A 12,663-nucleotide genomic window follows, 5' to 3' on the forward strand; every position below is an offset into this window, starting at 1 on the left:
TCACTCTTAATTTACGGCGATAGCGGAACGCTGCAGTTAGACGGCCCAGGTAACCCTATCGAGGTGCAACGATGTCACGACTGCTTCGAGATGAAAGGCTAAATACACGAGAATACCATGAACCGCGTTGGTAATCTGAAAATCCTCGGGATTCCGCGATACAATGCGATATAATATAGCAACAATCGGCGTTAATTAAGTGGGCACATTCGCGAATCCAGGAAATGTTCTCGTCGACACCAACTCCACGCGATTGTAAACCGTGATGGGGACTTGAACACGTTTCCTTGCAACTTTTCATGCTGGGCAAAAGTACGTTCAATCTTAAGACTTGAGTTATTTCAAGTATTTCATGACATAAGATCTCTCGATAGGATTGGCAATCCTCAACGGCCTGAATATTGTGATAGCTTTAAAAATGTTTGAAATATTGACAAGAAAACACTATTACAAGCACGTATTATTACATTTAGATATTAATTGTTAACCACTTTTCCTTTCTTAAATTTGTATTCATAATAATTTTATTTGTATCGAAAAATAACTAAGTGAGTCAACGAATAAATAAACAACTTGCTAAACAAGACTGCATTGTTATTTATATTGTATTCATTTATCGATTCATTTTATCGTTCTATTTAAAATAATGAACGTGTGCTTAAAATGTACGTAATTAATCATTGCTTTAAAAAATGTCAATCCACTGTCAAGTTTTCTTTTCTCACGTAAACGAATGAGTCAACAAATAAGAAAATGATTTGATAAACAACACTGTATTATATATTCGTCCTACAATCCATGTTATTATTATATTTAAAACAATTAACATGAGACAGTGACAAATGAAACAATGAGAAATTTTCAATGATCTGTAAAATAGTGTTGTATACGTACAAGCTATAATATTCACTCATATCACTCCATGAACGCGACACTTCCCGCTACTTCCTCCGATACTTCCTCGTTTCACGAGACAACAAGAGCCAATACGGCGCCCCACTTTTAATTATTTAGATAGAGGCCTGAGCGACGGCATAGTGTGTTCGTCGCAGGAGGTCGATCCCGACAACTTCGCCGAAGATCACGTCTTCCTGCGTGCCTCGTTAATAATTTGCAATCGCTAATTTGCGATCATTGTCCGCACGCGATATCCTGGCCGAGGTACACGTGGGGTAGATACCGCCGGATAGACGGCTATCCGCTTGCAGGTTGCCCGCTCCGTAATTGCACGCGTGCACTTGTGTGCCAAGACGCTTAACCGAAAGTGCAACATGTAATTTTCCAGTTAACTAACCAATGCAAACTTCGTTTCGGCACGCGGAGCTCCTGTTTGCCTGACAATTACACCGAGATGGGATGCGAGAGAGCTGCACAAGTGGCGGAACTCGATTCCCAGATTGCTATTGGCCGACGAAATATCGATATCGCTTTCGTTATTGGTTTACTTCATTCATGTCTAAATTAATATACCGCGATAAAAGAATCACTTTTTCCGACCTCTGTTCAGTATCACTGATAAGAAATCTTCGAGGTAATTACAAACTAATCTAAAAAAATCCAATAATTACACTAGCCTCCGAACAATAAAAACAATTTTCCATGTAACGTGTCACTCTCCACGAAAACATTCATTTGAAATGCTCCGTACGTACGCGACAGTTATTATTTTCAAGGAATGCTTATCTCGCGTCGCGGAATAATCTTCCAGCCCACGTAAATCGGAATGTACGGCAAGCCCGAAGAGATTAACGCACGAAGACGTTTAAAAAGCCCCGTGGGAATCGTCAGCGCGGATTAACGCTTAACAGAATCCTCGAGCAACAGATAAGTATTTCAACGGTCGTTTCACGAGCAGTTCGCCACGCCAGGCTTTGCCCCGACTTTACACGCGTTTATCACTATTTAATTAAATTCGCGCCGACACTTGCACCGCGCCGAGGCTTAATCCGAAGCGCAACGTTTAATTTCCCAGTTAACCGACCGGTGTAAACTTCGGCTCACCGCCCTGGCAAGATCGTTGCCCAGCCTCCAATATTTGTCGAGCGATCGCATGCCACGGACACCGCGCGGAAAACTATACGATTGTGTCGACCGATACCAACGCTAACGAGGAAAAGGAATCTCTTAGACGAATTAAACGGTCTCGTTTACATTTCTTTTCCGTCGCCAACGAAATTTACTACGTTGATTTAATCGCCGCGCCGTGCTGCAACGTCGTCGCTTTTCTCCAGCCGCAGAAATTGTTTAAACTGTTCTAGAAAACGTGCAACGTTGACGCGATAACGATCTCGAGCTGAATGTATTACATTTCTTACTTCGCAAGTGGAATGTCTCGGGTTTATTTTACGTTTTTTTGAGGGAATTTATTGCATCTTGATTTGCTTAATTTACCGCCATTTCTATTTTAATATAATTCCATGTAAGATTTGTTTCGTTTTTGTGTGCTTTATTTTGGAGATTAGTTGGGTTGATTACAATGTTTTCAACTGTATATTTTGTGATCCCTTCGGTTTGATAAAACAAAGATGAGTTTAAAGAGGCTGTTGGGAATAAAAGGGAGAAGTATATGTAATTATAAAAGAAGTTATCTATAAAATAATATCATTTATATAAGAATATCCCTATAATAACAAATGAATATTATTTTGCACTACAAATCATCAATTTAATTCTTTAACCTAAAAACGTGGACTTCTTTAAATATCGTCTTCGTATTATCAAAATAAATACTCGTACGAATCAAAGTATTCCAAAACAATTCTTCCCTAGATCATTTCTAACGAGCATGATTCGCACGAGTAATTTCTCTCTAGTTGATTGGTTTGTTCCTTAAAAAATGGCTGGGACTCGCACGGATCCCTGGCTGGCGCAACGATATCTCGATGGCCGATCGAACACGCGTAATTCGATTAGGAGACACGCCGGCGTCGCCGTTAAACTCGAGGAGCAACAGAGTAAAAAAAAAAGCCCGTTAACAACGTGACCGCCGTCAGTAATGACTTTTGATCTCGCCAGTCAAGCAGACGCGGCGTGACACGTGCACGCGTTGTGAATGACTCCGACGTGTGTACGTACAGAGGACTCGTCTCGCTGTTGTCTGCATGAGCTTGCATCGGGGCGCGTGCATGCGTTGCACCGTGGATAGGTGCACACGTCCTCGCCTGAACGCGCCGAAGCCAATTAACTGTAACCCGCGGGATCTGCTTGCCAAGTCAGGCTTACCAGAGTAATGCCCTACGAAGCCCTTCGTCGAGAGGGGCTACGGGCCCTGCGAGATGTAAGGTCAGACGAGAAAGAGCGGCTATGGTTTACCTTTGTAACTCGGTAAACGTGATCCGTGTAACACCGTGTCAGCCGTGAATTTGATTAAAATGCACCGCAGCCACGCACCTCGATTCGCCTCGATCGCCTGCCGCGTATCAAGTTGTGATCTCTCTCCTGTATCGTTATCATTTCATACCTTCGGGGTCATTACTTGCCACTATCGCAAAATTAGAAGGTGGAAGCTACGTTGAACGCATGAAAATCATAGCTATATTCAACAACTTTTTTTTCCCCCCCAAAGCAATTTACTCGATGGAAGTTTTGTTTAGATTTTTTAAATATAGTAGCGATGTTGGAGCCATTAGATAATAACTAGGATTTGTATGGATTTATAGGAAATTTAAATGTACACGAAACTATAAAATGCACGCAGTACGGAATAGTATAAAAAAAAAAATATTGAAAGTAAAGATTGTATTATAATATTTGCAGAGTAAAATAAATTCCTATTTAGGTTCAATTTTTGTAGCTGTACGTTTGGAAAGATTTTATTTTTCATGAGGATCCACCGTCTAATGAATAATCTTTGTTGAGTGACTCAAATAGACGTAACTGATTTTATTTTCTAGGAGAGAATTTGTAGTAACTCGAAGGATATCGCTGTATTCGGTCGTGGATTTAGAAGGCTGCGGCTGTTTAACATAAACATCGAACGTTTGAACCAGTCGGCAACGCTAAGCGTCGATGTTGCGAAATCGTTCAAAGCTAACTGAATGGGTTATTTGGCCCGTCAATCACTGTAATTAATTATCTGTTTAGCAAATCGAAAAGGCAATTTCCTAGCTCGTGATTATTACGCTTGTCACGGTTCATCCTCCCGTGGAGATTATGGGGAACGTTCTCACTGGTATAAGAGGCATAAGATCCTGCCTTAACCTTTTAACTGCTGTATACTCAAGCGAGTAACGATATTATTCTGGATGCTGAAGTTAGGAATGCGAGTCGATAGTACTATTTTACATCAGGAACAGTTTTACAATGTATGTCGTTATAGTGATGCCAGTTGAAGGCAAAGGAACGAATTAAAAATGTACTACAATATTACTTGACAAATAAAAATTGAAAGTTGAGCAGTATAGGGCTTTCCAAAAGTCAGAACATCTTTAGGTTTTTTGTTTAGATTCATTAAATAAAATAGCGATGTTGGAACCATTAAATGATAAGTAGGATTTGTATAGATTTTTCGCAAATTTCAATGTGCACGTAACTATAAAATGCACACAGTATGCAATAATATAAAAAAATATTGGAAGTGAAGTTCGTATTATAATATTTGCAAAGTAAAATAAATTCCTATTTAGGTTTATGTATGATATTAATTAGGGGGGTTTTTTTTTTTTTTTTTTTTAAATAACAAACCAGATATCACCTTCACGTGTATTTTCATTTAAAATTAAAGAATCAAGTACATTCCATACCATTTGTGTTTAATTGAAAAGCAACATTTTAAAGCCCGTTTTATAAAACCTTTGGAATGTAATACTTTACAATGAATAAATAAAAATTTAATTGTTCAACGAAATAAACGTCACGAATAAATTGCCATACGTTGGTTTCGAGCGTTTTCCATTGTTCGGATAAAATATTGCCCTGTACCAAACTACTTCTGTGAACGTATCGCTCAAAATTGCCTGCCAACACGTGTGCTCGTAGAAAGTGATAGGTCTTGAACGGAGGGATGAAAGATCACGAGGAAATGATTGCCCACCGTTTCATGCGGCGAGTCGTGACCCGTCATTGGTAGTCAAAGGTAAGGTAGGCTAGAAGGTTATTCGAAAAGGAGGAAAGCAGAAGACGAACGGCACTACACGTTGTTCAGCTTTGACGTTAATTTTCGCGTTATGAAATAGGATAGCTAGTCGCGAGAAAATCATAGGTGGAGAGAACATCTTTTGCATTCCACTTAACCCCGTGTCTAACATGTTCTTTTTGTGTCACATACAAAGTGGCGACTATTTTATTAATAGGATTGTTTGATACATTCGCCCGTGGCTGAGTGTCACGTTTGCAAATAGTTTATTCCGGGCCATGGTATTTTATCGGAAGTCTGTTTATTATTCGACTCTCGCTAGATGTAAAGAAGATTTGTGGAAGCTTTACAAAGGTGGTTTTTAAGAAAATTTAAATAAATGTGAAAACAAGCGAGAAACTCATTCGCAAACTGAGACATCGCCAGAGATATGGTCGAGTCTCGCAGTTCGTGATGAGGATAACATCGTCTCAATCTGATGGACATTACTGTAAATCGAACAATAAGAAAGCCTCGAACGCAATCTTATCATTCCTCGCGTTCCTTTTCGACTGACCACTAAAATCATCCTCTAAAAGATTGCCCACTTGCATGTTAAACATCCTGTAGATCTCACTCCGAAGCGGTAACACGCTGGGAACGATGGCTACGCGTAGAAATCACACCCTCGCGGCGGGAATCTGCTTCTCCGCGTGGAAGCAGTTATCAGCGTCTCGCGCGTCCGCGTTGTCCTTTATTTGTTCGTCGAAGAAGAACGCCCCGGCAGCCCAGCCCGAAGGATTTTGTTTTTTATTCGCTCCGAATGGACGCCTCCGCCCGTAAAATAGAGGCTCGTGCCGGCGTGACGACGCGAACGAGCCTTGAAATGATGCTCATTGCTGCGGAATCGTTTTTACATGGGAATCGGTATGTTCGTCGCGCGGACGACTTTATGCTTCCGAGCAGTTGATTTCCGCGCTCTGTGGTGCGTTTATCGCGATGGAATTCGCGTTGGAAGTCAACTCTATCTTGTGCGATTCGTGTTTGTCCTTGTTCGGTACGGATAAACGATTACTCGACTCGTGGATGTTTATGCTAATTTATATTTTTGTACCCACGGATGGAAAAGAAAATCAGATTAAAGTGAAAATAAAATAAAAGTCCTTTATTTTTGATGTTTTATATATTTGTACATTCGTACACGTCCTTGTTCATTTTTGTATGTATACAAGTAGTGCAAATGCATAAATATCCACAATATAGCAATTACTTTGCAACTGAGAGATATTAATTTGATTTGACTTGTTCTTCACGTTACGTATGTATCATTCCGACTCCCTAAGAGCAGACAAACAGAAAGCCTCGCACGTAAATGAAATTATTCAAACGGATGACGTTGCAATTAATTATGCGTCACTGCACACTTCCGCGATAGCCACGCATTGCAATAATAATCGCACGCGAAGCTGTACTTCGAAATCAACGAAAATAATATTCCAACTCGCGAGTTCCTCGAGCATAAAGAGAATAACATTTATCTAGCCACGATGGATAAACAACGCGCGAACCTTTCCAGACGGATAAGTGGCTGGGACGGTGTACAAACGTTCCCGTATTGATCACTTGGATAGAAACTGGGTTAACATGGCCCGTCCACCCTCTTCTATCCTCTTACCATTCCACTTACCGTCAATTCGCCCATCTCACAATACAAATCCAAGTAACTGCGCTCGACGCCCCGGTTGCGAATCGAAACTTACCCGCTAAACACATTACGACCGACTAGGGTTTCGACATCTTCGATTAAAGCCATCGCGAGAGGCTTGAACGTAATAATTTTCTCGTTAGGTTCCCCTGGCTGAGCGCACGGCACAAAGATCTCTGTGTTCCCAAGGAAATGCAACTGCCGTGCAGCGTTTCACGTCGTTCCGATTAATACATTCAACATCTTAATAAAACGGTTGTGTTAAGCGGTGAATGAATGAGCCGATTGTTCGGGAATGTTTGTGAGAATAATACTCCAAGTTGGAGATCAAATAGAGACATATTTGAAGCATTCCGAAGAGTTCAAGAACCATTTTCTTTTTAAGAAAGTTGGATGTTATACGTTCAGAGTAAAGAATATGAAATTCGAATTTATTCGATTTTACTCGAAATTAGACCCGAGATTGGGTATAAATGACTTACAATTTGTTTCCAAATATTATTAATATAATATATTTTCATCGATTATAAGTATAACAGACATTTGTTACCGAACGAAAACAGCGAAAATTTGATGAATAATAATGACTGCAAATAAATGTGCACAAATAAGTAAATAAAAATAATACATTTTAAAAATGATCGATGATAATAAATAAGATTATTGTTTAAATAATACTAAAACATTTTTATCGAAGAATAGCATTATATAAAGGTAGCAAAATTATTCAGAATTGAGAAACATGAATACAGGAAACAGCCAAGTATCACATTCAATTTTCGTCCATTTGCAGCAAAACAATTGCTTGATAAAGAAGGCCAGGAAAAAGAGTGGCAATAATGATAAACATTTTTTGCTTCGTTGTTCGTCGACGCGAGGCACGGCGAAACGCATTTTCATTTTCTGGCTCAGCGAAATCCATCAACGTATCGATACGAGAAACAGTCGACCAAGCGAATCGACGATTGAAGTCGATGGGCGACGGAACAAAACCAATCTTCTGTGACAGAAAATGTGTGCGACGCGGGGCGGTGCGGGGGTGCAGGACGGGGGCGGAAAAATTGCCGTCGACGCGACGCTCGCGATTACTTTCGCGGACGATGTTCGAGGCGAGCGAGAAAATTAGGCAAGCAATTCCCTCGACTCCATTTATCATGGCGGTCGGTAATTTCGATAACGACGTCGATAACACGGCCATAAAACTGCGGTCGCCGCGAACGAGTGCAAACATATAGCAACGAATTATCGCGCATTACCACGGCTCCCGCCTTCAACCCCGCGCAAACCCCGGAACTTTGCTAAGTAATTATTTAACCGGTGCATCTCGAATTGTAAATTGCTGCGGGATTAATCGAATTTACGACAGCCATTCGTCCACCTCGAAGGCGCCACCCGGAGGAGGGTGCGAGGAAGCAATTACTCCACCCTGATTGATACATTCTGCTTTTAATCATTAAAATTTCTTTAATATTGCCTCGTAACGTGTTATAAGTTTTAAACAATTTACTCGTTGCTAAGTGACTTTTAATATTAAGCTAGCAGCGCCACGATTTTCTTGAAAATGGCAGGAGGTACAAAATTACTATTTGTGGTACCAATTAGAACAAAATAAATATCCCACCAAGTCCGATATGATTCTGCCGATTTGGTTGTGCCAGGTTAAGAGGGGTCTATTACTCGCGATAACGATAGAAACACTTACCCATGCTTGTTCAGGGAGGATTACCGAGACTGTATGAATTAATGTACATACCTGTAACAGAAATGAAAACTGTAATTAATGTCTGGGCAATGAATCGGAAGCAAAGCGCTGTATAAGATAGTACAATTTTGTCATTTTCAAGAAAGATTTATTGTAATTTAGTTTCTTTCGTCTGCATTATTTATAAGAAGACGTTTAAGAAGTTCTTTATGGATTAACATATTTTTATAAAGTTGATGGAAATACTGCTCAAAAGGAACAATTCAATTTTTTTCTAATATAAGTGCAAGATTTATTTTGTATTATTGTACAAGAACCACGAACCGTATCGACAGACGGTACTCTGCGACCTACTTGTAAGGAGCCTTACTATAATCCCTTAAAACAGGAGAAATTCGAACAAAATTACAGGGCGCGTGTTTCCTTTAACGAGCAACCGTTTCCGATAACAGATAGCGTTGGTAACGAAACCAGATGTAACCCGTCGGCAGAGGTATCGAGGAACGAAAAAGGGTCGGCCGAGAAGTGAAATGTAAATCAGAAAAATTTACATGGCGAAACGGGCGCTCAATCGGATACAAGTGCCAATTAGGAAAAACGCGCGACAGAAGGAACGCGGGGCGCCGATTAAAGAAGTTTATTTCACGTTACGGTTTAAAAGGTACACAAAGTTTGTTTAAGATTCCGTATCTCATGGTTTTCCACTTTTATTATGCAGAAATGAGGCGCGTTAGCCGCGCCTTTATTCCTATTCGTGCTATCGTGCTATCTAGCATCGACTCGAAGCCCAGATACAATGAGTCACAGAAGTATGTTCGCACTCCTTTTCCAACTAGTCGTCTTCAAACTCGTGCGATTTACCTTTTCAGCAAAATATGTTCTGCCGAGCTTGTACTGATATTAATATGTAGGGTAAATTAATTAAGCTTTAGATTGATTTCAATTTATTATAGAACTCGCCAGCATGTTTTTGATCGACGACGATTCTACATTTGTCCCAAAAGGAATATGAAAAATCTGAAGTCAGCAGACGAGTACGAATACTCGCTCGCCGTACGGGTCTGTCAGAGGAAAAAAGGACATAAATAAAGGAAAATGAATGGAGAGAGCCGAGGGAGAAGGGAAAGCAGGGAGGGGGTGTGACAGACCGAGATAGAGATAGATAATCTAATTTGCAATCCAGTCTCGGATCACGCGCGGCGAACGCGGAATTAATGCCGTCGAGAATTGATCCGATTTAAAATTCATTATCCGTCGATAAAGCTTGAAACCATTATTTCATTTGCGCAAGATTAACGGGTGCACTCAGCTGGACAAATACATCGATCGATGAGATTACGAGTGCGCATTCTAGAATCTAATAAATTAGCGACGTTACCCGTTCGCCCGTGTAACTCCATTTTCGAGCTGCGTGCACGGCATCACGGTCACCGTTCTGTGTTTTACGATACCGTTGATTCCCTATAAATTACCAGCGATAGCCATCCCCCGGACTCACGCTCGCCGTAGAATAGAATATTCGCGTTACTTACGGCACACCGTGGCGTGTAATTTATTACACCCGGTGGAAAATCGTTGCTCGGTTCTGATATCGGGTCAATTATTTCTTATAAGGGGAGGTCGTGATCTACCTGGCCGAACGGTCTTTGAGCGAGACCGGATTGAAACTACGTAAGGAGCAAACCAGTAATGGGTGAAATTTAACTCGAGAACTTGATCGAAAAGGGGAAATTTTTAAGATTTGTTTTTAACAGATTTAAGACAAATTACTGACGTTTGACTTGTGTCTCTTATCCATACCGCTGTGTCTTTGAAAATAAGGAGTGAAGACTGGTTCCCTATCCTAACAATTTTCACCATAAGTTGCAGCAGAAACGTTATCGACGATCCAGTAACTTTGAAAAGAAGTCCAAAGTACATGTTTGAATCGATCGCCTTGGTTATCGTGTTAACTAGCAGAGAGTAAATGAACTTATTAGACTGTATTCAATTTATTCTTCTACAGTGTTTTAATAAACAACGCATGAGAAGTTAAGTTCAAAAATTCGAAACTATTTTAATCGCATAAAAATTGTTAAAACGGTGTAAGAACTCGTTTTAAGTTGTACTTTTAAAAAACTAGAATTTAAATGCACGCTAGAGGCTGCTCCAAAATTATCCTTTATCCTTAATTAAGCAATATAGAATAAATAAAACAATAAAAACTATCCACTTCCTCGACTCCCTATTTATAAAATTATCCCAACGATGCAACCCTTTCGTCCCAACGTTTCACGAATGCTTTTCAGTCAAGTGACTTACTCCACTTTTCCAAATCCTATCTTACCTAATCCCCCTTATCCGGTTCCATCGTCTCGCATATGCCGAAGAAATCATCCTTTGATCCGATCGAGAATCTGACACCGTCGAAGACACTTTCGACTGGCTTCGATCGAGGTGAAACTGGGTATACGAAATCTTCATAATGCGCGTCATCCCCGTGGACGGTTTTATAGGGTTATAGGCAGGGTTTCTTTGGTTAGGGGCGGAAGAACGAGAGGGTGACTCCGTCGCGAGGAGTTATTGATTCCCTAGACTTGGCCGGAGCTTGAGAAGAAGAGATGAGAACCGAGACGTACGGAGTACTGGCGTGAGTTCGTTGCAGTTTCAGTCAAAGTCGACTCTTGTCTGCCGTTTTCCACGGGAAAATGAAAAAGTAAACGGGAACCGAGGGGAATATATATCCTGAAATTACCGCGCACCTACGATACGTTGGGTGGGGGTAGAACAAAAAAGACAGACAGACAGAGAGAGAGAGAGAGAGAGAGAGAGAGAGAGAGAGAGAGAGAGAGAGAGAGAGAGAGAGAGAGAGAGAGAGAGAGAGAGAGAGACCGCGGCGAATATTCACAGTCGGAAAATACCATTATATCCTGCAATAGCGTCGCAGTTTTAAAACCGTGTTGCCGGTGAATGCTGCGAATTACTTCCACGGCTCCTTTCGCTTGGGAAATCTGACGCTCGAAGCGATGAAAAGATTTTGCTTACTGCGCGAAATCTACTTTGGATTCAGTATTTTGTTTACAGAGCACTGAATAAATTCTTATTTAATACGTCTGGTAATTAGAGGTATTCCTGAAACTCAAAGGCGCGTCTTATCGCTGTCACAAGTTTTCTACTGAGAAGATTTAACGCCGAGCAACATACGCATGCATGTATACGACATTTTCTATATGAATTTCATATCCTTTTTGATGTCAACAGTTTTACATGTTGTTACATTCCGAATCTTGTTCTTTTATCGCGATAAAACTAGTATAACATCGTGTAACATCCCCCCAAAATGGATTTTTTTCTTTTATTGTATATAATTATATTATACATTTCGTTATGTTAATTGTAATCATTCCTTAAGAAATTCTCCCTTTGTATGAATATTAAGTATACGTGTATCTCTAAAGCCAAAAAGGACTAGGAAGCTGTAAAATTCGAAACGTTCATTTCCAGGCTGGTTAACACGTTGGGTGCCAAGCTGAAAATCGTGAAAATTTCTATAAAGTGAAAATTTTGTTTCGAGACTATTAAAGATTAGATAATTTAACATCTGCCGTAGTATTTAATTTTTTAACGTCGCCAAATTCACGAATCCTGTCCAGATTTATTTTCGTTGTTGTCTCACCTTTGAAATTAATTGTTCCCGTTTCTGGGTGACGTGACGACCAACGTGTTAATTAATTTTACATCAAGCAATAGCTCTAATATATTCCCCTAATTTCAGTAAATATGATTCAACAACCCAGTCCTCATATATCCACCAACACACCAGAATCAAACTTTTGATCCCACGAATCATCACTTCCCACAAAATAACCTTCCTACACAGCTCCCCTAAAAAAAGTATACACCACAATAATGATCGTCATAGATCGTTTTCACCTTAGCAATATCAATCAGTTGGTCGAGAGACTCGGTCGTCTGGAGAGCTCTGTCGCGCAGCTGAGCTTTCCGCGAAAATCCGAAGTACAGAGGAGCAAGGAATCGGAACCGTTTGGCGGAAATAGGTACGGGCAGAGGTCGTTCCGCTAAACAGAATAAAAATTCGCCCCATCGAATCAAGAAAACTATTTGCCCAGCCGGCTATGGGGCACGATTGCCGGTTAAACATTTGCTTCGCGGAACGCGGGCCACCGGTTACGGAATAACGGAGAAATGGGGCGGACCGAAGTA

General features: G+C 40.5%; 1 protein-coding gene and 1 long non-coding RNA gene across 4 annotated transcripts in view; both read right to left on the bottom strand.

Annotated features, from left to right (window-relative positions):
- Window positions 1-12,663, bottom strand: part of LOC128876968 (uncharacterized) — a 321,109-nt gene that overhangs the window by 230,772 nt on the left and 77,674 nt on the right. The window lies entirely within an intron of this gene.
- LOC128876977 (uncharacterized) overlaps window positions 1-12,663 on the bottom strand; it is a 46,453-nt gene that overhangs the window by 10,318 nt on the left and 23,472 nt on the right. Inside the window, exon 3 of the long non-coding RNA XR_008457166.1 lies at window positions 8,461-8,511. This is a non-coding gene — a long non-coding RNA (uncharacterized LOC128876977). The remainder of the gene's footprint in view (window positions 1-8,460; window positions 8,512-12,663) is intronic.

The sequence above is a fragment of the Hylaeus volcanicus genome, chromosome 5 (assembly GCF_026283585.1).
Source record: "Hylaeus volcanicus isolate JK05 chromosome 5, UHH_iyHylVolc1.0_haploid, whole genome shotgun sequence".
Taxonomy (NCBI): Eukaryota; Metazoa; Arthropoda; class Insecta; order Hymenoptera; family Colletidae; genus Hylaeus; species Hylaeus volcanicus.